Raw genomic sequence first — 25,985 nt, 5'->3', positions numbered from 1 at the left:
TCTCATCCACCCCGAAGCATTGCCACCGCAGATCTTTTGTCCACCATGGTGACTTCAGCTTGAGTGATGAACAAGTCCAACTCCAACTCAGAGCCTAAAGACTCTGAGTTGGCCTTGTTCAACTCTGAGTCTTTAGTCTCTGCTTCCACCAGGGAAGGTGTGAGGGTAGGATTGAGGAGATACTCCAAGTACTTCTTCCATTGCCTGATAATGTCCCCCATCGAGGTCACCAGCTCCCCACCCCCATTGTAAACAGTGTTGGTGAAGCACTGCTTTCCTCTAGTAAGGCACCGGATGGTTTGCCAGAATTGCTTTGAGGCCGACATGTAGTCCTTCTCCATATCCTCACCAATCTTCTCACAAGCCTGAGTTGTTGCATCAGCTATTGCCAGAGCTGCGGCACGCTTGGTTTCAGGGTACCCGTCAGCTGCCAGAGTCCCACAACCAACCAGAACCAATAGGACTCTTTCCTTAGCTTGATGGCACCCCTTATGCCTTAATAAGGGATTATTTAGAAAAATTAAAAGTGAAATGGACTGATTTTTTATTAAGACATTTTAATGAAAGTTTGGGTTATTTATTACCAGAATTAATTACTTTAGAGATTATACATAACGGGATGAAGTAAATTGATGAAGTAATAATAATAATAATAATAATAAAATATTTATAAGGATAACTGTCAGGATGCGTGGTTCTTGTGGAAGCCAGAAAGCAGACAGGTAGCAGAAGCAGCTCGGTGAGTAGGACCAGTTTAATGAACTAACATCTTGACATGGCAAAAACAGTCTAGGACGGGGGTTGGCGACCTGCAGCTACAGAGACGCATAAGGGTCTTCAGCCTCCTTTATGTCACTTCTTGGCTTTGACAAAAGGAAAGAAAAAAAAATACATTACCGGTCAAAGGTTTTAGATACAATTTCTCACTTGATGGGTCTCTTTATTTTCATGACTATTTAAATTGTAAATTCTCACCAAAGGCAATAAAACTATGAATAAACACACATGGAATTATATAGTAAACAAAAGGTGTGAAATAACTCTAAAACATTTTTCTATTTTAGATTCTTTAAAATAGCCACCCTTTGCTTTGATGACTGCTTTGCTCTCTTGGCGTTCTCCCCATGAGCTTCATGAGGTGGTCACCTAAAATGGTTTTCCAAAGAGTCTCGAAAGAACTTCCCAGAGGTTCATTGAGAGATAGCTAAAGGTTGATATTTCACTCATCACAGCAAAGGGCGGCTGCTTTAAGGAATTTAAATTATAAAACTTGGGCAATAATCAGCAGACGTTTCCCCCAGGCCCTAAAAACAGCAATTATCAAACCTCTATTGAAAAAGAGCAACTTGGACAAGCTGCTACTACAGAACTACAGGCCTATATCAAACCTCCCCTTCATCAGTAACATTATTGAAAAAGCTGTGTATCAATAGTTAAACAACTTCCTAACAATGACCAACCACTTCGATGTCTTCCAGTCAGGCTTCCTGCTCACCACAGTACAGAGACTGCTCTTGTCAAGGTGTTCAATGACATCCGTATAAATGCAGACTGTGGAAGAACCACAGTGCTGGTATTATTGGACCTTAGTGCAGCATTCGACACTGTTGATCACTCCATTTTATGTCAATCAGACAGTTGCAGTTGGTCCAGAACGCTGCTGCCCGCGTCCTCACTAGAACTAAGAAAGTGGAGCACATCACCCTGGTTCTAAAGTCCCTACACTGCCTCCCTGTAGCTCAGAGAATAGACTTTAAAATACTTCTGTTAGTCTATAAATCACTGAATGGCTTAGCACCAAAATATATTACAGACTTGTTGTCAGTGTATCAACCACCCAGACCTCTCAGGTCTTCTGGCTCAAATCTACTCTGCATACCGAAAACCAGAACTAGACATGGAGAAGCAGCTTTTAGTTCTTATGCTCCACTAATCTGGAATAAACTGCCAGAAAACTGTAAAAGCGCCGAAACCCTAAGTTGCTTTAAATCAAGATAAAAAACTTATTTGTTTAGAGTGGCCTTTGACTGTGCCATTTAGGCATGATTAGTTGCGTTTTCAGTCCAATTTTCCTTTCATTTTCTTGTCCATCATTCTATTCTCTTTATATTATTTTACTTTTTTTAATTACCTCTGTTGTTTGATTTTATCATTTCATTTGTTTTTCTGTGTCTGTATCTGTGTTTATTTGCTTTGTGATTGTATTGTAATTGTATGTACAGCGCTTTGAGTGTCTCGTTGCTGAAAGGCGCTATATAAATAACCTTACCTTACCTTACCTTACCTTACCTTACCTTACCTTACCTTACCTTACCTTACCGCACCGCTCCGCTCCGGTTAGCAGTTGAGCTAACAAAAGAAGCTGATAGCTTAGCACCAGAATCAAACACATACCTTTAAAATACCAGGGTTAATAAAAGGGTTAAAATGCATAAGCGCGGACGGCACGTTATGATCAATATTCTGTTTAAAATCACCGTTCAAGTAAAGTTTGTCTTAACTTTAAAAACACACAAACAAAGAACACAACCTGAGCACGTTTGCTGCAGATATTCTGCTAGCACCAAGCTGAGTTCAACACAAACAAAACCAAACTTCATAAAATGAAAAACGTTTAGATCTTTTCAATTTAAATCCTTCTATTTCTCTGCCCAAACACTTAACCTCATGAACTGTGTGGTAAGGAACGTTGTCCAAGGCGGCGAAGTTTGAAGAAATGTCCACAGTCAACAAACTGTTAGCTTTCAGCTAACCTCCGTAGCTGTAGGGGGGGGGGTTGAAGGTGCGGCCACTGTGTGAACAAAAGGGGTTAGTTTCCAGCTAACCTCCGTAGCTGTGGATGAAAGACGGCTCGTTGTGTCCGCCAACCACACTGCACGTTAACACGGTGATGCGGTCTCTGCTGTCTTCCTTCCAGACTGGGAGACCGCGTCTCTGCAGGGGCTTCTTATGACACTCTTGGATCCAAGAGTTATGTCTTTTTGCAAGCAAAGAGACATCAGTGCGCTTTGTCCCCTCCTATCCTGATGAACACCGGTGTGGAATAGATCGGACCATTGAAAAGGGGGTGCTTTTATTTGGCCAGTGATGTCACAGGAAGTCCGCAGTTACAGTTTGCTTGGCTGTGCCGGAAGTAGGTTAATTGCACTTTATTTTGAAAGTTCCAGAAGAGTCCGTACCGGAGTTTAATGTTGAAATCCATGGCTGGGTCCCAACAAAACGTAATTAAAGTTCTTTCACAATTGGTCATTCGCTACATAATTCCATGTGTTCATTCAGTTTTGATGCCTTCAGTCTGTTAGACCACTAGTTTGCTGAATATTGGACCATTTGCACGTTGCTGGACGCCACTATGCCTTTCCAACGTCATCGGCCATTTTGTACCGCAGGATAGTCTGCTCCTACAATTCCCAGCAGGAACCGTGGCTGATAAGACGGGGCGTCCCAGTTCCAATGTCACAGTAACTATATAACGGACTATGAGACTCCCCACCCACGCTTTTCAGCTTGGGACCTACACACGGTGACCGGCATCTGAAGCAGCATTCTGGAGAAGAAGTCCCACGTGGATTTTCATTCATTATCCTCATTGGCCAACGAGAAAACTAAGCGAATTAAGCTTACAGGAATAAGAAGGCTTGTAAGTTTTCAACTTTACCGATCGAAGACGTGGGTTTAACACGTAACCAAACAACCACGGAGTTTCAAGGAGACGGATTGCCACCCTTGTTTTTGTTCCAGTCGACTGCTGACGGTCTGATCATATTTTCCCCTTTTGCCAAGGAGGCCAGAGGACGAAGATTGACCGCTCTTCTTGGAGTTAATTGCGGACGCGCAGTAATCCCCCCCAGAGAAGACTTCAACAAGTAAAATCCACCCTTTTATTATTTTATTTCTTTATTAGGAATAGCGTGGGCAGGGTAGAGTAGGTTTTAGTGCGATTTAGAGTCGCCACTTATAGTCTAATATGTTCTGAATTGTATGTGCATGCAACCTTTTTTTTAAACTTGACTGCTGTTGAATTTCGGAGACCGCCGAGTCTCGTAAGTTGTGTTTTTACTCTGGGAACACCTGAGCGTGGGTGCGCTGTGAAACTGGACTGCTATAATAACCTTATGGTGAAAATCAACCATTTTCTTTGTCTTCAACTTCGTGCTTTACTAGCTTGCTGCCAAAAGTTTATTACCCTTTGTCTTCTGGGTTTACAAATTTGCTTGGAGGAAGTTTATGACTGCCTGTGTCCTGCTGAGCTAAACTTTGGGGAGTGGCCTCCCCGAGCTTCACTCAGCGTCACATTATCACTTGTTTGCCATAATTGCTGGTTTGATTCCATACACACCCACTGCTGTTTTGTTTGATTTTGTTTAGTTAGATATTTTACCCCTTTTGTGTAGAACTTTGCATGTTTGATTAGGTGAAGATTATTGAATCAGAAAACGAATGGTATCAGGGCTGTTGATTTAATAAATATTCACATAGATAAAGAGAAGGCCTTTGTGTTTATTTTGTGCAAGAGTAATTTGTCAGTCAAAATAAGGTCAAAGTTCCCCATGTTCCCAAGAAACGGTTGATTAAACAGTGACATCTAATAATAGTTACCAACTATTACCGAGAATTTAATAATTGTAATTATCAAAGGCTTTGAGCCACAATTACAACACCAGAGGACATCTCTGGTTTCAATTCATAAATGAGGATTTTTGGTTAAGAAATTAATTTTCTCAAATTAAGATTTTAAATTATAATTCTTGATAAATATTAATTAATCAATAATCATAATCCCAACAGTCAGAATCTACGTACAATGTAAATGGTCATAAAAAAAGAAATCTGTTAAATGAGAAAGTGTTTCTAAAACTTTTGACCGGTAGTGTAAATAAATATAAAAATAAATATTTATTAATTTATTTTTATTTATTTATTTTTAGATATTTTTTATTATTTTGAAGCATAGTTATGTTGTATGGCTTCCCATTGTATTAGAGTTCGAGGTACATCAATGTTACATTTTAAATGTTTTTTAAAAACTGTCAATCAAAATATACATATCCATGTCTACAACCCTTGCCTTTGGTGGCTTTTTGAGGTTGCAACCCCCCGTGCTAAGCTAACCATAAATACATTCCAAAAAAGAAAGAAAACAGAAAGCTCCATTCTGCATGGACAGATTCCCTTTGCCTTCACTGTCAATGACGCGGGCTTGCCTCTGTGCTTGATATGTGGCGAGAAAGTATCAAACAACAAAAAAAGTAACGTTGAAAGACATTTTCAAAGCAAGCATTTAGCATTTGCTGAAAAATACCCAACTGAAGACGAAAGAGGTATTTCGGAACTACTACAGAAAGCTGAGCAGAGCAAACATACTTTCAAGAAATGGATCAACACTCCAAACTCAACTACAGCTGCTAGTTTAGTGGCAGCTCATGAGGAGGGGGAAGCCATTTGGAGACAGAGAATACATGAAGTTTATTAGCTGTGTTGTCTTTTGCACCTCCAGACCATTTTTCTTTGGTGGAAGAGGACACAAAATGGCTCTTTTGTAATAAAGATTGTCGACCCCTCGTAGAGGACATGGACAGACTTGGCATGGCTAACAGTATATATCCATAAGGGGTATTCAGAGCATCAGAGTTTATGAAGTGGATGGCACAGGTGAAAACAAGGAGACTGATTGGCACGGCGCAGGTGGACTGAATAAATCTGATTACAGAAACTGAAAGGCGTGATAAGGCGTATTCGTCAATTCCTGTTCTCACTGTTGCACTCGGTGGATTGTTTGGTGTGTGAAGGCTCTCTCGTTTGATCTGATTTCTCTCAACTGTGATATCTCCTACTTAATCTAATACATAAGCACGTTAAAACACATACTTTCTGTTGCTGCATTTAACGTTTGGGGACTCCGTGTCTTACACGATATTTCAAGTAGTGGTAAGGGGTCGCTAGCTTAGCGTTGGCTCCACCATGGCTACCCGTTCTGCTGTTTCTCTCTGTGAGTCTCCACCTCTCTCCTGCTCTCTGTGTCAGATGTTCAGTTACTCATCTGCCTCCTTTAGTGATAATGGTACATGTAATAAATGTAGCATTTTTGTAGAGTTGGAGGCGAGGGTGTCGGAATTGGAGGCCCGGCTCCGCGCTGTTGAAAAACCAGCAGATAGCCGAGGCCCCTTAGCCAGCGCGGAGCTACCTAGGGTAGCTCCCCGTAGCAGTTCTTCAGCAGAGCCCACACAGCCGGGGCCTCAGGTCGGCTGGGTGACGGTACGTAGAAAGCATAGTCCTAGATCTCAGCCCACAGGTCACCACCAACCCGTCAGCGTTTCTAACAGATTTTCCCCGCTCAGTGACACACCTGCTGAGAAGCCAACTCTGGTAATTGGCAGCTCCATAGTCAGAAACGTGGCACTAGAGACACCAGCGACCATAGTCAAATGTCTGCCAGGGGCCAGAACGGACGACATCAAATCCTACCTGAAACTGCTGGCTAAGGATAAGCGTAAATACAGTAAGATTGTAATTCACACTGGCGGTAATCGGACGTCACCAAAGTTAGTGTTGCTTCGGTGTGTAAGTTTGCCAAAACAATGTCGGACTCCGTAATTTTCTCAGGTCCCCTCCCTGATCTGACCAGTGACGACATGTATAGCCGCATGCTGTCATTCAACCGCTGGCTGTCTAGGTGGTGTCCAGAAAACGATGTGGGCTACATTGATAATTGGCGAACATTTTGGGGAAAACCTTGTCTGATCCGGAGAGACAGCATCCATCCCACTTTGGATGGAGCAGCTCTTCTTTCTAGGAATCTGGCCGAATGTATTAGTTCTCCAAACCTCTGACAACCCAGGGTTCAGACCAGGAAGCAGAGTCGTAGTTTAACACTCCTCTCTGCAGCTTCTGTACTGATACCCACCCATTACACTATTAAGACAGTGTCTTGCCCACGGCCAAAATTGAATAGATTAAAAAATAATCTAAAATCAGGAAATCAGGAAAATCTAATAAAAATAAACACAACTCAGACTAAAAATAAAAATAAAACAATTACATGTGGCTTACTGAACATAAGATCTCTCTCTTCAAAGTCTTTGCTAGTTAGTGACCTGATTTGTGACAATCAGATTGATTTATTTTGCCTCACAGAAACCTGGCTGCAGCAAGAGGATTTTGTTACTATAAATGAGTCAACTCCTACTAATTATTTAAATTTCCACATTCCTCGAAATACTGGGCAAGGAGGAGGAGTAGCAACCATCTTTCGGTCCGATTTATTGACCAGTCACAGACCAATCACTAGCTACAACTCTTTTGAATATTTAATCATTGGTTTTCCTCATCCAAATTGCAAATCACTAAAACCACTTCTGTTTGTTGTTTTGTACCGTCCACCAGGCCCTTACTCTCGATTTTTAGATCAGTTTTCAGACGTTTTATCTGATTTAGTGTTAAATACAGATAAAGTTATTATAGTGGGGGATTTTAACATTCATGTTGACACTGAAAGTGATAGCCTAAATATAGCCTTTAATGCTATCTTAGACTCAATTGGCTTTGCTCAAAACATTAACAAACCTACCCATCTTTGTCTTCATTCTCTGGACCTTGTGCTGACATGTGGTATTGAGTGTAAAGACATAATAATATTTTCTCATAACCCTGTCCTGTCTGACCATTTTTCAATAACCTTCGAGTTTAATTTAACCGAGTACTCCACACCTGAAAGAAAATTTCATTATAGTAGATCATTATCAGAAAATGCTGTAACAACCTTTAAAGAATCTGTTCCACTTTTAATTTCCTCATTATCACAGAAAAACACAGTGGAGGGCAATAATTTTGTTTTTTCCCCTTAACAAATTGATTCTCTTGTTGATAGTGTTACTTCATCATTGCGTGGTGCATTAGACAATGCAGCCCCCTTGAAAAAGAAGGTAATTATTCATAGGAGGCTAGTTCCACGGTTTAATTCAGAGCTGTGAACTTTAAAGCACAATGTTAGAAAATTGGAGGGAAAATGGCGCTCTACACACCTAGAGGATTCCTACTTAGTCTGGAAAAATAACCCACTGTTGTATAAAAAGACACTTCACCAAGCCAGAGCAGCTTATTTCTCATCATTAATAGAAGAGAACAAGAATAATCCTAGGTTTCTCTTTAGTACAGCTGCTAAACTTACACCGAGTCATAGCTCTGTTGAGCCATCCATTCCCTTAGCTCTCAGCAGTCATGACTTTATGGTATTCTTCTTAAATAAAATTTATTCTATGAAAAGTAAAATCTTTGACATAGTCCTGAAGATGATTACTTCATCCTCAGCAAGTGAGACAACATTGGAAGTAACTGTAGAACCTGATATGAGTTTGGACTGTTTTGATCCTGTGGAGCTTCCTGAGTTATCAGAAATATTAGCTTCATCTAAACCAGGGTGCCCAAACTTTTTGCAAACAGGGCCAGATTTGGTCAAATGAAAATCTATGGGGGCCGACCATTTGGCCTGACATTTGTTGAACCATTACCATTGTAAATTAATATGTAAATATGTAACTATATCACTTTGCTGTCTGCAGATAGGACGATATTGCAAATGAGAATCTGTTAATTGCATTACCAGGATAGTTAAAGGTTAAAACAATAATAAATTAAACTACAAATGAACAATTTTATGAAAGTTGACTGAAATTTTTATTACATGTATTGATTTTGTTTTAACAAATCACATCCCAGTACATTTTGAAAAATAGTACAGTCAAATCAGATAGCAGAAATGTGACAAAACTGTGGTCTGATTGTCACAAAAAAGCAATTCACAGAGACTTTACCGTTTATTCTCCTCAGAATAAAAACAATTACCTGCATTAATGAGAAGGGTGATATTGGTGTTTCGACTGCAGTAAACTTGCCAGGTCTAGATCAAAAGCAATGGTTTTGATGCACTAGATGTCACGCAAGTGAGAGTTGCTTAGACTTGTCCTGACGCGGTTCTTGTTAATGTTCATAACTGAAAATGTCTTCTCGCACAAGTATGTCGAGCCAAATAAACTCAGCATTTTCTTCGCAAATGTCCAAATCTCTTGGAACCTGTCTTTGTCCAGCTGACGGTAAAAATTGCTGAGAGGGAGTTGTTGGTAGTGATTGTGACACTTCACGTCACACTGCAGCTTAATGAGCTCCAGTTGCAGGTGGTCTGGAGTGTCATTAGGATCCACGGAAAAAGGGGAGGAAAAAAGTGTGATCTCCTTTTCAATAACTGCAAAATCCCTGAAACGCCTCTGAAACTCCTCATTCAGAGATTAATTGTTTTCTGCATACCTCATTTGCGCACAAAAATTGTTCTCTGGAAAACTGGTCATAATTTCCTGCAGTGATGGGAAATGTGCGGTATTGGGCTGCGTTTGTGTCAGGTGCCTTTGGAAAAGTAGCAGCTTTCTCCCAAAAGCTTTAATGGAGGTGTACAGTTGGCTTATCATTGCATTTTCCCCCTGAAGACTCGTGTTCAGTGCGTTCAGATGTCGTGTTATGTCAACCAAAAATCCAAAATCAGCCAGCCAAACCGGGTCAGAGATTTCCGGCATCGGTTGTCCCTTTTGGGCCAGGAACTGTCCAATCTCCTTTCTGAGGGAGTAGAATCGCTATGTCAATGTGATACACAACATCTCCATATTCAGCATGGACGTCGAGGAGAAACTGCTGAAACTGGCAGAGGCACAGGGCTCTGGAGCGAATAAAATTAATTGCCCATGTCACGGGTTTCATAACGTGATCATATTTCAGATGTTTGGCACACAGAACTTGTGTGTGAATAATACAATGGAGTTTTATAGCGTTGCCTCCTTCTTCGCTGACTTTTTTGCAGAGTAGCGTTGATAGCCCACTTTGCTCATCAACCATGGCAGGTGCGCCGTCCATAATAATCCCAGTGATTTTATTCCATTGTAGTTTCATGTCATTTACGGTGGAACAAACAGAAGCGAACAAATCTATTCCTCTCGTTTGGTCCTTAAGGCTCTGAAGGTCAAGAAGCTCTTCACTCACGTTCATTTCATTGTCCACTCCTCTCAAAAAAATCAGTAACTGAGCTGTGTCAGACGCATCCGTGCTTTCGTTGCAGGCTAACGAAAAAAAGACAAACTCCGCTCCTCTTGCCTCTAACTGTCTCTTGATATCACATGAAATTTCTTCAATCCTCCGTATTGCTACGCCCAGGCTAACATTGGCAAGGTCTTGCTTTTTCTCAGGACAAATTTTCTCCACCATTTGCATCACGCAGTTTTTAATAAATTTACCCTCAGTGAAAGGTTTGCAGTACTTGGCAATTAGCATTGCCACCTCGTAACTTGCCTTTGTAGAATTTTCTTTTGATTCACGGGCTCTTGTCAAAAAACTCTGCTGTGCTATCAAAGCAGCTTCCAGTTGCTTCAGTTTTTCGGTGCGTTCTTTCGCGGTTAGCTTGTCTTAGTTTACATGTTTTGTCAGGTAGTGCCTCTTGATACTAAATTCTTTGAAAACAGCCACAGTCTCTTGGCAAATTAGGCAGACACAGTTGTTTCGAATGTCAGCGGAAAAGTACTCTGATTTCCACTTTTCCTTGAAACGGCGGCCCTCACTGTCAACTTTCCTCTTTTTCGTACTACTTGCCATTTTCGAAATGGGTTAAACATATTCTCATACTCGAGCGCGAATCTGCTGTTAGCTCATTGGTCACAGAGCAGGACAGGGGATAGGAAGTTTACCGTAAAGTTTCATTAAAAGGTGCCCTGTTATTGACTTTCCAATGGCAATGGCAATGGCAATTGTTTTACTCTCACAGTAATACGGGACATAGTGTGTCCCTTGTCAGCTCAATAGAGAACGGGTGCTTTGGTTTCTAAATACAGGACGATTCTTTTTTTCGAGGTCAACTAGTTATGAGAGTGCAGCCACAGGTCTACTGCCGGCCTATGGTGAAATATAAAAGAAAATTGCTTTTTTGTATGTGCGTACTATTGATTGTGGGAAACTGTGCTGTCGGGCCACATACAGTGCCTTGCAAAAGTATTCGGCCCCCTTGAACTTTTCAACCTTTTGCCACATTTCAGGCTTCAAACATAAAGATATAAAATTCTAATTTTTTGTGAAGAATCAACAACATGTGGGACACAATCAAGAAGTGGAATGAAATTTATTGGATGTGTCAAACTTTTTTAATAAATAAGAAACTGAAACGTGGGGCGTGCAATGTTATTCGGCCTCTTTACTTTCAGTGCAGCAAACTCACTCCAGAAGTTCAGTGAGAATCTCTGAATGCTCCAATGTTGCCCCAAATGACTGATGATGATAAATAGAATCCACCTGTGTGTAATCAAGTCTCCGTATAAATGCACCTGCTCTGTGATAGTCTCAGGGTTCTGTTCAAAGCGCAGAGAGCATCATGAAGACCAAGGAACACACCAGGCAGGTCCGAGATACTGTTGTGAAGAAGTGTAAAGGCGGATTTGGATACAAAAAGATTTCCCAAGCTTTAAACATCCCAAGGAGCACTGTGCAAGCAATCATATCGAAATGTAAGGAGTATCAGACCACTGCAAATCTACCAAGACCCGGCCGTCCCTCTAAACTTTCATCTCGAATAAGGAGAAGACTGATCAGAGATCCAGCCAAGAGGCCCATGATCACTCTGGATGAACTGCAGAGATCTACAGCTGAGGTGGGAGAGTCTGTCCATAGGACAACAATCAGTCGTACACTGCACAAATCTGGCCTTTATGGAAGAGTGGCAAGAAGAAAGCCATTTCTCAAAGATATCCATAAAAAGTCTCGTTTAAAGTTTGCCACAAGCCACCTGGGAGACACATCAAACATGTGGAAGAAGGTGCTCTGGTCAGATGAAACCAAAATCCAACTGTTTGGCCACAATGCAAAATGATATGTTTGGCGTAAAAGCAACACAGCTCATGACCCTGAATACACCATCCCCACTGTCAAACATGGTGGTGGCAGCATCATGGTTTGGGCCTTCTTTTCGTCAGCAAGGACAGGGAAGATGGTCAAAATAGATGGGAAGATGGATGGGGCCAAATACAGGACCATTCTGGAAGAAAACCTGTTGGAGTCTGCAAGAGACCTGAGACTGGGACGGAGATTTATCTTCCAACAAGACAATGATCCAAAACATAAAGCCAAATCTACAATGGAATGGTTCCCAAATAAACGTATCCAGGTGTTGGAATGGCCAAGTCAAAGTCCAGAACTGAATCCAATTTAGAATCTGTGGAAAGAGCTGAAGACTCCTGTTCACGAACGCTCTCCATCCAACCTCACTGAGCTCGAGTTGTTTTGCAAGGAAGAATGGGCAAGAATTTCAGTCTCTTGATGTGCAAAACTGATAGAGACATACCCCAAGAGACTTGCAGCTGTAATTGCAGCAAAGGGTGGCGCTACAAAGTATTAACGCAAGGGGGCCAAATAATATTGCACGTCCCACTTTTCAGTTTTTTATTTGTTAACCAAGTTTGACACATCCAATAAATTTCATTCAACTTCACGATTGTGTCCCACTTGTTGTTGATTCTTCAAAAAAATTTGAATTTTATATCTTTATGTTTGAAGCCTGAAATGTGGCAAGAGGTTGAAAAGTTCAAGGAGGCCGAATACTTTCGCAAGGCACTGTATTATTGATTTTATGACAGGATGCTTCGGGCTTGTGGAAATTTGGATGTGGCCAGATTTGGCCCGGGGGCCGGTCTTTGGGCATGCCTGATCTAAATCTTCAACTTGTATGTTAGACCCAATACCGACCAAATTATTTAAGGATGTGTTCCCTCTGATTACCAGCCCGAGTTTAGATATGATTAATCTATCCTTAGTAAATGGATATGTACCACAATCTTTTAAGGTTTCTGTAATTAAACCTTTACTTAAGAAACCTTCGCTTGATCGAGATGACTTAATAAATTACAGACCTATATCCAATCTTCCATTCTTATCTAAAATTCTTGAGAAAATAGTTGCTAATCAATGTGTGAGCATTTACACATCAATGACCTGTTTGAAGAGTTTCAGTCAGGTTTCAGAGCTCATCATAGCACTGTTCAGCTCTGCTGAAAATCACTAATGATATTCTTATGGCCTCAGATAATGGACTTGTGTCTGTACTTGTCCTGTTAGATCTCAGTGCTGCAGTTGATACAGTCGATCACAATATTCTCTTAGAAAGGCTAGAACATGCTGTAGGGATCAGGGGAACAGCGCTAGGCTGGTTTAAATCCTATTTGTCTGACAGATTCCAGTTTGTTCATGTAAATGATACATCATCTTCAAACTCCAGGGTTAATTGTGGAGTACCACAGGGTTCAGTACTTGGGCCAATTCTCTTTAATACATATATGCTTCCAATAGGTAAAATTATCAGGCAGCATGGGATACATTTTCACTGTTAAGCTGATGATACTCAGCTTTACTTATCCATAAATCCTGATGAGCCCAACCAGTTAGGTAGACTACAAGCATGTCTTGAAGACATAAAAACTTGGATGACTTTAAATTTTCTGCTTCTAAATGCAGACAAGACAGAAGTTGTCGTCTTTGAACCAGAGTCTTTAAAAAAGAAACTGCTTAGTCAGTCACTTAACCTGGATGGCAATAAATTGACCTCCGGTCAATAAAGTAAAAAGTAAAAAACCTTAGTGTTATTTTTGAACAGGACATGTAATTTAAATCCCATATTAAACAGGTTTCTAGGATTTCCTTCTTTCACCTCCGGAACATTGCCAAAATTAGAAATATCCTATCCAGGAGTGACGCTGAAAAACTAGTCCATGCATTTGTTACTTCAAAGTTGGACTATTGTAATTCTTTACTATCAGGATGTACACAAAATGCAGTTAAAAGCCTTCAGCTGATTCAAAATGCTGCAGCAAGAGTACTGATAAAAATTAAAAAGAAAGATCATATTTCTCCTATTTTAGCTTTCCTTCATTGGCTCCCTGTTTAATCCAGAATAGAATTTAAAATTCTCCTCCTCACATATAAAGCCCTTAATGATCTAGCTCCATCATACATCAGAGATCTGATTGTTCCATATGTTCCTAACAGAGCACTTCGTTCTCAGACTGCAGGTTTACTGGTGGTTCCTAGAGTCTTCAGAAGTAGAATGGGAGGCAGATCCTTTAGTTATCAGGCTACTCTCCTGTGGAACCAGCTCCCAGTTTTAGTACGTGAGGCAGACACCCTGTCTACTTTTTCTGAATCAGAATCAGGTTCATTGCCAAGTTCGTACATACAACAAACAAGTAATTTGACTCTGGTACACTTTGCTCTCTGGGTTTTTTTGTTTTTGTTTTGCGTTATAAGATATATTCTGCATATACCTTTATGTCCTTAAATACATATATACAATATACACATATACAAGGTGGAATTGCAAATTCTGTATGAGGTTGTTTGGTTCTCTATTTAATGTTCATCAGAGAAACAGCCTGGGGGAAGAAACTGTCTCTGTGGCGGCTGGTTTTAGTAAACAGTGCTCTGTTTGTGGCGGCCTGAAGGTAAAACTCTAAACAGTTTATGTGCAGGGTGTGTGGGGTCTGCAGAGATTTTAGCAGCTCTTTTCCTGACCCTAGACCTGTATAAGTCCTGGATGGAGAGAAGGTCTGCCCTGATTATTTGTTGCAGTCTGCACCTGTCCTGTTTTGTGGATGAGCCAAACCACACTGAGATGGATGAAGACAGTACAGACTGAATGATGGCAGTGTAGAAGATGACCAGTAGCTCCTGTGGAAGGTTGAACTTCTTGAGTTGCCTCAGGAAGTACAGTCTCTGCTGGCCCTTCTTCCGAACAGTGTCTATGTGTGATGACCATCTCAGGTCCTCAGAGATGGTGGTTCCTAGGAACCTGAAGTGGTCCACAGCTGACATGGTGTTGTTGAGGATGGTGAGGGGGGTGTATGGGGATGGTGTTCTCCGAAAGTCCACCACCATTTCCACCGTCTTGAGTGGGTTGAGTTCAAGGTAGTTCTGACTACATCAGTGTACCAGCCGATCCACCTGCTGTCTGTATGTAGACTCATCACCGTCCTGGATCAGTCCAATGACAGTGGTGTCGTCTGCAAACTTCAGGAGTTTCCCGGACGAGTCTGATGAGGTGCAGTCATTTGTGTACAAGGAAAAGAGGAGTGAGGATAGAACACACCCCTGGGGGCCACCAGTACGTCTTGATCTGCTGCGGGAGAAGATGCTCCCCAGTCTCACCTGCTGCTGTCGGTCTGTCAGGAAGCTGTTGATCAACTGACAGGTGGAGGTTGGGACGTTGAGCTGGGTGAGCTTCTGGTGGAGGATGTCTGGTATGATGGTGTTGAGGCCGAGCTGAAGTCTACAAACAGGATCCTGGCGTACGTCCCTGGGTGGTCGAGGTGTTGCAGGATGAAGTGTAGACCTAAGTTAACAGCATCATCTGCCGACCTGTTTGCTCGGTAAGCAAACTGCAGGGGTCCAGCAGGGGGTCTGTGATGTCTTTCAGGTGCTTCAACACCAGCCGCTCAAAGAATTTCATGACCACAGATGTCAGGGCTACAGGCCTATAGTCATTTAATCCTACGATGGTGGGTCTCTTGGGAACCGGGATGATGGTGGATCGTTTGAGGCAGGAGGGGACCTCACACGTCTCCAGTGACTTGTTGAAGATCCAGGTGAAGATCGGGGCGAGTTGATTTGCACAGACTTTCAGACATGATGGGGAGACGTTATCAGGTCCTCCAGCTTTCTTTGTTTTCAAGCGCTGGAGGAGCCTATTTACATCTTCCTCGGAGATTTTTAGTGCAGGCAGAGTATCTGAAGGTAGGGGGTTGGTTGTTTTACGGGTTGAATGTGTTCCTGAATGGGATGTGGAGGAGATGTTTTGAGGTATGAACAACTTCCTGTCATGTCTGCAGTAGAAGCCATTCAGACGGTTTGCAGGCGAGGATTCTGTTCAGGATGGGTGGGGGGGCTCCTGTAGGCAGTCAGGTTTCTCAGACCGGTCCATACAGCTGAAGTATCACCAGTAGAAAGACTGTTCTTAAGGTTCTCACTGTAGCTTCTCTTGGCTGCTTTAATCTCCTTTGTTAGTCTGTTCCTGGCCTGCCTGTACCGCGCCCAATCTACACTGCTGTGAGCTTCTTCCTTATCCCTGCACTGGTTCCTGAGATGTGGAGTAAACCATGGCTTGTTGTTCCCAAAGGTGCAGAATGTCTTGATCTGCACACACATGTCCTCACAGAAACTGATGTATGATGTCACCACATCAGTTAGTTGGTTTGAGTCAGTGGCTGAGGTTTCAAAAACAGTCCAGTCTGTGCATTCAAAGCAGGCCTGTAGCATCTGCTTTGATTCCTCAGTCCACTTCTTAACAGTGTGAACCACGGGTTTGGAAGCTCTTAATTTCTGCCTGTAGGTTGGGATGAGTTGGATAAGACAATGGTCCGAAAGTCCCAGAGCAGCCCTAGTAACAGCATGATATGAGTCCTTTAAAGCTGTGTAACAATGGTCCATTGTGTTTTTGTCTCTGGTGGGACACTTAATACACTGTCTGTATTTGGGGAGTTCATTGGAGAGGTTTGCTCTGTTAAAATCTCCCAGTATTATGATGAAAAAGTCTGTGTTTTTTCTCCACGTCTGTAATCAGCTCAGCGAGATGTTTTTCAGTGGCAGAAGTGCAGCCATGCGGTGGAAAATATGAGCCAAATATTATAAACGAGGAAAACTCTCTCAGTGAATACAACGGTTTACAGTTCATATAAAATGCCTCCAGATCAAGACTACATATTTTCCCCAGCACTTTTATGTCTCTGCACCAACCTTCGTTTATATAAAAGCAGATTCCGCCTCCTCGCTTCTTCCCCGATAGCTCCGCGCTGCGAACCGCTCTGAACAGCTGGAAGTCCGGCATCAGCAGTGCACAATCCGGGGATGTTTTCACTCAGCCATGTCTCGGTGAAGCAGAGAACCGCTGATCTGCGGAGGTCCGTGTTTTTACTGGTGAGAAGAAGCAGCTCGTCCATCTTGTTACTTAGAGAGCGGACATTTGCCAGATGGATTGAAGGCAGTGGTGTGCGAAGTCCTCTTTTGCGGAGTTTTACCAGCGCGCCAGCACGCTTTCCCCTCCAACGCTTTCGGCGCAGTATCCCAGAGTGCTGCGGCTCCGCTCCGTGAAGCTCGGATTATATGCTTTGGAAAAACACACACTGGCTAAGCTGTCAGAATTGTGGGTTTGGAGGCTGGATGGGGATGCAGAACTTTGCGAGGAGGCCGCATGGTGAGTAGATGAAGTTTTTAATGTAAATGAAGACTGACTTAGAAACAGAATAATCCGAATAGCCAAGTTCAGGAGGCGAACAGAAAACAAACCACTAGGAGAAACTCGGGAAGATTACTAGGGTTGTTAACATGAGGAACCAGCGGGGAACAATGAAAACTAGATAGCTTATAAACTGAGGGAAGTGGAGTGTGGACCAATGACACAGGGAGGCAGGTAATCAGAGGAAACATGTAACAAGTGTGGACCAGGCTGCAGGGAATTGAGGGAATAAGTGAAACTAATTAGCAGTAACCAGAGAGAGTAAATGTACATCCTTCAATCAAACAAGGTGTGAAAATTTTGACAGGTGGGCGGGACTTCCGGTGGCAGGACATCCTAGGGAGGGACTTCCGGTGGTGTAACCGGATATTGTCATTAACTGGATGTTGTCATCACAAGGAAGCGAATCTTTCTAATTGTATGTTTTTAGATGTTTTTACATTTAAAAAAAACAAAAAAACATGTAGTTTCTCCACTTTAAAGGTCACTCAGGTTAATGCAGGCACGTCACACAAAATTCTGATAAAATTAAAGGTCACTCAGGTTAATGCAGGCACGTCACAAAAATTCTGATAAAAAGAGAGAACCTGACAGAATTCTAAATTCATTTTGTTTTAACGCAGGGGTTATTTAGATGGATGTTTTTACATCTAAAAAACAAGAAAGACAAAAACTAGATATAGAACCTTTCTTCCTCTGCTCAAATGTTTGAGTAATCTAATCTGCACCAGCAACTTGTAGAGATGATCTAAAAACAGAAACAAATGAACTGAAAAAATACTTAAAAAGTAAGCCAAACATGGAATTATCTAAAATTTTATGAGTACTCAGTATGCTGTTTTCAAATTAGAAATGGATTCTACAGCTAAAATACTTTTTAATTTTTAGCTACCTTAAGCTTTTCTTTTTTCATCTTAGAGCAATAGTTATTGAGGATTTAGAGAAAACAGTTTTCTCCTCATCCCACGAGGTTGTAACCTGTATGTGTGGTCTATGTAAAACGTCACAAGAAACTGAAAAAAAAATAAATAAAAGTTATAAAGTCCTCAAACATGTCACTGTTTATTGAATTAAGGCAGACATCCACAGCTGTTTCTTGTGTATTGTCTCAGACAAAGTCTTCACACTGACTTTAGTCAAAGTAATTAAGACGACCGTGCTCCTTCCTGGCCCAAAGTGTTGAGCATTGTCTCAGTCAATACACATCCACTGTTTATTGAATAGGTGATCATACCTCAGACATCGGCAGCTGTTTCTTGCATATTGTCTCAGACAAAGTCTTCACACCGACAATAGTCAAAGTAATTAAGAGGACTGTGGTCCTTCCTGGCCCAAAGTCTTGAGCATTGTCTCTGACAATTCACATCCACTGTTTATTGAATTAACACGTCTGCACTGTTGCTGAGGTGTCTCGGGGGGGTTGTGACCAAGGGGTGTTACCATGCACGCTGATCGGTTGTCGTCATTAGGGGGCGAATCTAGAATCAACGAATTAAAAAACTGAGGGGTGTGCTTCAGTGTTTGTTTTAAATACTAGCAGAAAACGCTGCAATTTACCTGCAGCATTCGCTGGAAAAGAACACTCGTTGAACAATGGTTAGAGTTAAGAGAGTTTTTCATCAAACCGGGGAGAAAAGCAAGGTGTGCCGAGATGATGAGCAACCATCTACATCATCTATTTCCTCATCTGAGATACCAATCGGAATTCCTATTGTATCATACTCTGCAGATGATGATCCAACTTCACCAACAGCAATGGATGAAAAACAGGCCTCAGGTCAGCTAAGACGTACGTCTCTTCTGTGTGAAACCCCAGTAACCGTCTACAGGCATACGCGCCGTGAATTGGATGCCCCAAAGAAATCAACATATTACCTATGCAAGGTACAAAGGCCTCCGTTCGACACTCTGCAGGAAGAGTGGTCGTTGGAACCATGTGGACTGAGCGGTAGCTGGGGGTATATTTTCATGTACGAAATAGGAGAGCTCTGCCTGTATAAATTGGATCAAGACGAGGTATTTAATGGATCATTGGCTCTGTGTACTCTCAACCACAACGACTGGGCTGCGTTACGGCTGGCAATCCCATACCTTAACGATAACCCTGAATCAGTCTCAGTGTACAAGAGGGAGGATGAAGATGAAAGCTCTCCTCGACCAGCAAAAAGGATGAGAATGTGTCCTTCTGATGTTGAAATAGCTGTGAGAGAACCTCTCTTTAGTGCAGTGTGGGGGTCAAAAACCACAGCAAATGGCCGCTGGTCTTTTCAGGCAAGCAAATGCAAGAACAACCAGACGATCCCCTCAGATCTGTTTGTGTTGGAGGCTTTCAATCAGAACTGCAGTGTATTCAAGACAGTGTTGAGAAGATGAATGAAATTGGACAGCGTCTTTCCAACCTTTTCTGAAACTCACGCTGCTGGATTGATGTTATGTCAGTGAAAAGAATGCTGACGTTCCCTGTTGTGGATCTAAAGCCCACCCTCTTTTGAGGAACCACCACCCTTCTTGAGGACTCTCCCCCTTCCTGCGCTATATATCAGGGTCTAACTGCGAGCTCACAGATATTTCTTCACAACAGCGGGTAGCAGACCTTGAGAATGTATGGAGCGTACAGGAAAACACCATACTGGGACCTCTACAACCAGCAAGAAGAGACCGTCTTCTCTCCTGAGCATGATGAAAGCTTCAACACCGGGCCGTATCATCCACCTTCTCCAGACCTCTACTCATCAGCCACCTCATCGTCGCAGCTCTCTGAGTCCCTATTCAGTCCAGGCACACCTACAGGATACAACCTCAGATCGTATCATCCGCCTTCTCCCGACCTCTATTCACCGCTATGCGTGGCTGAGTCTGTACACACAGATATCCAACCTGAAGACAAGAGGGTGGTCGTGGAGGACGAGGCAACCATCAGCTACTCACCCTCTGCACAAACTCCAGACCCGATACCTGCCCCTCAGCCTTCACCGGAGGAGGTGGAGAGTAATCAGGGTGATGAAATTGACGGCTGGATCTCAACCGCTCTCATCAATACGGTGTCTTTTTCATATATAGCTGATTCAGAATCTCTGAACCTTAATGTTTTATTTTAATCAACAGTTCTCAGTCATATTTCAATCATGTGTTTAACTTGATAAACAAAGATCACTCATTTCATTTAATACTTGTAGAAAATAGAAAATCATCATACTTAATTTCTTTGGTTACACTTGTTGTTTATACTTCTGCAAAAGATAAGACAGTTACTACATGACTCCATACAGGCCTCTCCAGTCTCTCAGTCCAGGAATGTGAGAATATTTTTGTTTCACTCTCCATTGCTTCAACTGTGTATTTAATAATTGTTGCATGGATTACACAAAAATATACCTATTTTACTTTTTATTGATTTAACTGTGAGCAGTTAATGATTGCTGCATGGATTACATGGAAAGATCTCACCTTATTTTGACAAATGCAAAAGTGCTTTGAAAGGTTTGTTGTTAAGGGAATGTAAAACAAACATGAAGCAGGTGTGATGTACCACATCTGTGGGAAAGCAGAAGCAAGACTGATAAAACAAGGGAATAGATTGAAAAGAACACAAAATTCAATTGGGGCCAACTTGCATTGATTTAGTTTCTTACTTGTTCTACTACTTACGTTTACTTCTGGGCATTTATTCCAGTGTATGGAAATACATCCTTTTTGCCAATTTGTACCCTCATTTCATCCCTTCCTTCTTCTGCTTTGTAAACATACCATTTCTGAACACTATATTTTACACCTTATTTCCAATATCTGTGGATCTGATCTCTGTTTGAACCATTTGGTTCCTATAAAATATGAGAAATTATGTCCCCTGATTAAATCATATTTGTATATTAACCATTTGCAGTCTCAGAGAGGCCTAGTAGAAAGTGCTGTCAGAAGATGTGAACAAAATCAAGCTCTGTGACATCATTTCAGCTTGCCGTGCTTGGAGGAAGAAAGAAGTTGAGTATGACCAGTTGCTACGGTTAGCCCAGAGGTTGAAGCATGTTGCTTTGAGGCTTTTTTTCTGCTAGTGGTAAATAAAGCACGACACGTCAAAAAATTTGAATAACATATTTGTAATTCATTTTAGAAAATGACACCTCTCTTCCTTCGACAGTCAAGTTTTTTGTTTTTTTTACATTCATTTTTAAATAAAGGTGGAGAGCGCAAGAGCTGGGAGGAAAAGAGAAATCAACCGCTGTGGTTTATGTCCAAAACCTGGCCTGCATTTCAAATAAATCACATCTTTATTTGAATAGAAAAAGTTGTATGAACAGCCAGTCTTTTGAATGGTCCTGACAGAGACAGCAGCAGGATTTCCAAATAAAATCCAGCTCCTACTCTCTGTCATTTACACATTAAACACATGTGCATCAGGAGAACGTGAACAAATTAACTCAAACTGAATATTAGAGACTATAAAGTGCCTCAATCTTCAGACTTAGTCCTTTATTCATTTGCTGTGGTTGCTTCTTCAGTTTTTTATTTAAACATCCGAGTAACTATAAAACCATAATAAATGTGTTTTTAGAATAAATTTAGAATATTGCAGTTAATGAGCACCTTATTTGTTTGAACTGTTTGCAAACCAAATGTTTTTACACTTGTTCATATAGAAGTACTTTTAAAGTAAGTCCACAAAACACAACTTTTGTGTTAATTACTGCATTTTGCAAATAGCAATTAATACTGATACTGACAAATTGAAAGACTTGCCCTGCACTAATAGATATAGATAGGTGAAGACAGAGAGATAAATAAAGATTAAAAGATGGAGATAACTAAAAAGATGAGGACAGACAGAGAGAAATAGATACAAATGGAAAGATAAGATAAATATATAGATATATACATGAACAGAGTGGTGGTTTCATAACTGTTATATGGTGTTTATATTGAGTGTTATGTTTTAAATAGATTTCTGTTATTGATAGAAACATGACCCCACCACCCCCCACCATCACTGAATGGTACTGTTGTGTAATAACCAAATTTATTAGGATTTTTATAAGTCCTAATATGAAACTTGAGAGTGAAGTAGGTTTAATAAATACGTGATATTAAATACTGGATACACACGTTATTCGCTTTACCTGTGATTTTGTGTTGTCAGTCATCTTTGACTTTGGAGCATGTTGTGTTTGGTCCCCCCTATGACGTCAACATTTTTGTACTCATATCTCTAAACTTGAATTCAGGTCCACAGCAGTGAAGACTTCCTAGTTGTAGAAATTAGAGTTGTATTCTCAAGACTTTGCACTCGCAGCTTTCAGATTCATACTCAAATAAAAACAATCGTAACCCACACAATTTCTCAGACTCATATATTACAACAGTATTATTGACTTACAAATACGAATACAAATGGTTAGAATCATGCATATGACTTTTTGACAGTGTTCTCACTCCATACCTTTAAACGGAAAATCCACACATCTGTTCTCTGCTTAGACGTCGTTCTTCATTTCACGGTCTCTGAGATCTTCTCACCATCAACCTGCCATCTCCTCATGGCTCCATAAGTGTTGATTTCTCCTTCGCTCCACCATCCCGGTTGTGTTTTCTGCCCGTTATAACACTAACTGCTTCATGAATCCACATTTTGCGGTCTGGGTGTTACTAGATCAAACTGTGTGCTTCTTTCTACCCACCGGCAGTTCCTTACCATGCTTGGGTCTAGTCAACACACTACATAGTGCATCTCACCACTAAACTGACAACTGCAAGACCTGTACACATAAAGAATAAACAAGAACAACTTTCCAAAATATGAGAATTTATTAAGAAAAATAATCCAACTCCAAGGAAAGATATTTCAGTCAACAAACTATTTAGCCAGGCTAGTAACAATAAACTAAAGCCCCCTTTAAACAATGTTGCGTTTCTACAGCAGCACACGTTTTCTCTAAAAATGGCACAATTTGACAACAGGTTCCAGAATGTAATGGTTTAAAAAGGTCCTGGTCTCCGTTGTCGTGTAGACGGGAAAAATGGAATCGTTCTTACAGGGAAGCCCTGACTCATGGGCAGTTTGAGTGTGTTAACAGAAACAGAACAAAAATCCCATTTACAATGGATTGTTGTCGTTTAAAGGGGGTCTAAAACAACTAAGGAAAAATGAAAGAATAAGGAAAACTAATAAACTAGAAAAAAAAAGGAACAGGGAATAAACCATAACCAAGAAAATGATGGAATGATATGACAGTTTGTCTTTAGGAATTTGGGATGAGGTTAATTTAGTTTTAAACTAATTAATACAACAATATGTATGTGTTTAACCAACCAGTGCCTATCAGAAGGGTTAATAAAAACAGAATTTTAACAAAATTATATTTTAAATAATTATTTGCTTTTGGACAATTGATTCCTAAAGTTTCAAAAAGAGTCACAAAGGTACCTTTAACTACCATAAATGCCAATGTTGTGTGTGCGTATGAGTGCCGGCAATGTGTTACTTTTGATATGTGTTTAAACCACTCATTGAAGTGAAGTTTGTTGTAACTTTAAAACACAACCTAAACAAATGAAAAGGCTTAGAGGCCTGTTAGCACTCAGTCTCAATGGACGCTATATCAGCAGGTATTCTAGCACCCAAATGGTTTAGATTTTAGCACCACACAAAAAGCAAAATACCATAAACAATATTTAGAATTTTTTTGGTCCTGAAATTTTTTCTGCCCAGACAACCCTGCTTATGTAAACCGTTCCAAAGAATGGGAGGACAGAAGGGGGGCAGTAAGTTGCATGGTGGGCAACAATAAATTTTGTCTAAAAATTGAATTTAGTTCCATTTCCTCTGTTTGATCTGAAACAACAGCTTTCTGAGCATTTGTCAGGATTTTAAATGTATAAAATCATGGCAAAGACTGATCAACATTTAAGTAAAAATGGAAGCATTGATGAGAGCAAATCTCTAATAGAATAAAGAATCTGGTTTCTTAATTGAGCTCATATTTACTCACTAATGAGTAAAAAAAGAAACAAAAAGAAAAACTAACACAAATCAGTCATAATCAAACTACAAATTACTAAATAAAACGTTTTTTGTTTTTTTTGCAGAGTGAACTTTCTAAGTTATGGTAAATCTAAGATGGAAAAGGAGAAACATAACAGGAGATGAAACTAAAACTTGGGACCAACCTTAAATTGTCAGCTTTGCCAGCACCAGAACCACTCCCAAGTGTACTTGGGAGTAAACGCTTAAAACGTTTAAAGCAGAAACGGAAAAGCAATGGAAAGATTACACATGTTTATACAAAAAATAAAAATCAGACCTCAAATACAGCTGATCTTCATGCTAGAATCCAAAACACGAGCAAAAGAGGCCGACCTATTCTAGTTAAAAAAGGCACTTTCAACAAATACCTTAAAACGAATAAAATATTTCTACTTTGGTTGGGTGGTATGTTATAATTAGCAGATCATATAAGGTACAAACATTTAAAAGTACACAATAAGGTTTACCATGCTACGTAAAGCAGACATTCTTTCATTGTAAATCAAAACATTAAAATACATTTTGTATAGGTAACAAATCTTGGAACTGTTGGACTCTAAGACAGGCTGTTTGTTGCTTTTCCAAATATACTCCAACCAGTGCATGTAATATTTGTTTGTGTTTTGAAAACGGTTTTGATCTTATTTTTAGTTAAGTTCAATCCTGACAGTTTCATTTACATCACTGATTGGTATCATTCCAAGAGTTCCTTGATCATCTTTTTTTGGTTGAGAGCTTGATGAGCACCACCAGCAGAACAAACACATCAGGTAAAATAACGTCAGCCCCAGTCCCATTCAGAATCCAGTGTACTGAAACAAATGGGTAAAAAAAAGAAAAGGACAGGAGAAAGAAACAAATGTAAAATGATGTGTCATATAAGCACAATATGGTCATCAGAATTCCTGATTTGTACAGAACGTTAGATACTTTCCGTTGCTGCTTACCTGAGATCTAGAATACCACCGTCGGGTCTTGGCCAACGACTCCTTGGATGAGTCTTCGGGTTTACACCATTTCTGAGGTGCAGCGTTGTTGATCATTTCATAGCTTCCTGACCAGTTGGTCATTAAACAGGCATAATACTGACCATTAATAAACACTATTATTAGCCACATCATGGCTGGAACAAGGCTGTTGCTTAAACCTTTACAGCTTGATTTCAATGATTTACAATGGCATATAGCAGAAGACAGCAGCAGAAAGACTAGAGGTGGAACAATGAACACTAACAAAGCATATTCTTTGTTCCAGCTAGAATCACAAGGGCATTCAAACTCCACTTCCACTATTTTCTCCAAACAGATTTGGATCAGTCCTAGACAAGAGTTTATCACCAGTGGGCTGTTTTTAAATATGTCTATCACAGACAGCCAGTTGTTCTTCGTCATCATTTCAACTCTGGTGAGAAAAAGGAAAATTAGGTCAAGCAATGACAGCGCATTATTAAGGGATGAGCAGAGGAGTATTTTAAAGGTAGACTCTTACTACGCCTGTCCAGGGTGTACCCTGCCTCTCTCCCATAGACTGCTGGAGATAGGCACCAGCTCCCCCGTGACCCACTATGGAATAAGCGGTAGAAAATGACTGACTGACTGACTGACTGACTGACTCTTACAACAAGAAAACGTCTGACTAATGGTGGCTTGTTTCAGCATCGGGCAGCCA

General features: G+C 40.8%; 2 long non-coding RNA genes across 2 annotated transcripts in view; both read right to left on the bottom strand.

The window, feature by feature from the left end:
• The window catches only part of LOC124860192, a 31,521-nt gene extending 8,556 nt beyond the window's left edge, over positions 1-22,965 (bottom strand). Inside the window, exons 1-2 of the long non-coding RNA XR_007036293.1 lie at positions 22,734-22,965; positions 22,414-22,539 (exon numbers count right to left, since the gene is read on the bottom strand). This is a non-coding gene — a long non-coding RNA (uncharacterized LOC124860192). The remainder of the gene's footprint in view (positions 1-22,413; positions 22,540-22,733) is intronic.
• A 2,080-nt stretch (positions 22,966-25,045) lies between these two features.
• On the bottom strand, positions 25,046-25,322 carry LOC124882544. The gene is made up of 2 exons (XR_007041932.1): positions 25,265-25,322; positions 25,046-25,129 (listed from the first exon to the last, which is right to left on the bottom strand). It is a non-coding gene; the product is annotated as an uncharacterized LOC124882544 (long non-coding RNA).
• Between the last annotated feature and the right edge of the window lie 663 nt (positions 25,323-25,985).

Source organism: Girardinichthys multiradiatus, chromosome 2 (assembly GCF_021462225.1).
Source record: "Girardinichthys multiradiatus isolate DD_20200921_A chromosome 2, DD_fGirMul_XY1, whole genome shotgun sequence".
NCBI lineage: Eukaryota > Metazoa > Chordata > Actinopteri > Cyprinodontiformes > Goodeidae > Girardinichthys > Girardinichthys multiradiatus.
The sequence above is the reverse complement of the archived record's forward strand: the minus strand, read 5'-3'. Positions and strand labels throughout refer to the sequence as shown.